Source organism: Sarcophilus harrisii, chromosome 4 (assembly GCF_902635505.1).
Source record: "Sarcophilus harrisii chromosome 4, mSarHar1.11, whole genome shotgun sequence".
NCBI classification, from domain to species: Eukaryota; Metazoa; Chordata; class Mammalia; order Dasyuromorphia; family Dasyuridae; genus Sarcophilus; species Sarcophilus harrisii.
In genome coordinates, this window is record NC_045429.1 from 433,008,654 (window position 1) to 433,010,788 (window position 2,135).

At 32.1% G+C, this 2,135-nt stretch overlaps 1 pseudogene; it reads right to left on the minus strand.

Moving 5' to 3' along the window:
* Positions 1 to 431: 431 nt before the first annotated feature.
* Positions 432 to 1,931, minus strand: LOC100923090 (annotated as a pseudogene).
* Positions 1,932 to 2,135: the final 204 nt, after the last annotated feature.

The following is a 2,135-nucleotide window of genomic DNA, read 5'->3' on the forward strand; positions in this document are numbered from 1 at the left end:
TTACACACAGTAAACATTATACAAGAATCTTTATTGCTCATATTTTTACTGTTCTGAATTTGTGGTTATTTCTTGTCCTTTCTGACTCTTAGGGATTCAATTTGGGGTTTTCTTGGTAAAGATTCTGGGCCAGTTTGTCATTTCCTACTCCAACTCATATGACAGATAAGGGAAGTGAGGTACACAGCGTGAAGTGACTTGCCCAGTAAATGTTTGAGACTGGATTTGAACTCAGGAAGATTCTGATCGAAGCTACCATTGGTAGACAGTTCTTAGAATTGTTATTTCCTTTTCCATTGGTTGAATGGTTACATATTCATATATAAGAATATGTCTTCATAACCTCATACTCTCTGTTTGAACAACCTTTTCCTTCCTTTGACCTAAAGCAAATACATGAGGATTAAATATGTACTCAAAGGAAAATAAGGTTATAAAAAGCTCTCACATTCTTTTTTTTTTTTCTTTGAAATAGCACTGTTTATTTCTGAGCAATGAGCAATATTTTGAAATTCATTTCTTCTCAGGTTTTGAGGTGTATTTAATTTAAAGATAATATCCCCATCTTCAACTATGTGATTTCTACCTTGTCTATAAATACCAGCAGCCTTGACAGCATTTTCTGAACCTTTCTCTTTAAAATCTTCATATTTCATTACTTTAGCCATAGTGCATTCCTTTTCAAAATCAGTGTGAATTTTTCTTGCTGATTGAGGAACCTTTGTCTCTTTCCTGATGGTCTATGCATGTACTTCAAATGGGTCTGCAGTGAAAAAGTGTTCTAGTTGGAGTGCCTTAATGATCTTTGGCAAAGCACTTTATATCATATTCTCTTGCAGATACTTCTGTTTCTCCTCAGCACTCATTTCTTGCAACTTGAGTTCTTTTTTTTTTTTTTTTTTAATAGCCTTTTATTTACAGGATATATGCATGGGTAACTTTACAGCATTAACAATTGCCAAACCTCTTGTTCTATTTTTTTACCTCTTACCCCCCACCTGGCAGGATGACCAGTAGATGTTAAGTACATTAAAATATAAATTAGATACATAATAAGTATACATGACCAAAACGTTATTTTGCTGTACAAAAAGAATCAGACTCTGAAATATTGTACAATTAGCTTGTGAAGGAAATCAAAAATGCATATGGGCATAAATAGGGATTGGGAATTCAATGTAATGGTTTTTAGTCATCTCCCAGAGCAACTTGAGTTCTAAGGCTTCACTGAAAAGAAAGCACCTGGGTCACTCTTGTCTATCTACTCTTTAATTTTTATCAACCATTTGTTTTTCTTTCTAATGTAGTCCTTTTCTGAAAGATGAGACAAGTAGATCATTGGGGTTTTTTTTAAACATTCTTATTTATTTTTTCTAGTTATACATGTTTTATATATGTTTACATATATATGTATTTATAGTAAATTTTAATATATGTGGTCTACCTGCCATCTAGGGGAGAGATGGGGGAAGGAGGAGAAAAGTTGGAACAGAAGGTTTTGCAGCGGTCAATGCTAAAAAAATTACCCATGCATATGTTTTGTAAATAAAAAGATATAATAATAAAAAAATAATTTTAATACATATTTATGATTCATGTTGAGAGAAAAATAAGAACAAAAAGGAAAAAACACAGGACAGAAAGAAAAACAGAAAAAAGGAATGAATTGATTAAATTCAATCTCCACAGTTCTCTTTCTGGATATAGTTGGCATTTTCTATCCAAAGTTTATTGAGATTGCCTTGGATCAATAAGTCACTGAGAAGAACCTAGTCTTTCATAGTTAAATCATCGGTTTTGAAGTCAGAAACAAATTGTTTATTCAACACTTTAATCTCTTTGTCATTCCAATCATGATAGAAGCATATAAGTTTCAAAAAGCTCTCATTCTTAATAGAATAGTTAGCTTTATGTTGAGAGAGGCAAGATGATTAGAATATTTCCATTAGGAACTGAAATATGCATCTATAACTTCCAAACATTTTCCAGTGGATAAAGAACATATTTATGGGGTTCAAGATAACTACAATTTTATTAGTAGTTTTAGATTTTTCTGTTCTGGTGTGCCAGTGAAAAGAATGGTAAAACTGCTGCTCCCAGATCATATTTTTTCTTGGAAGTAAAAGGGAAGAAGT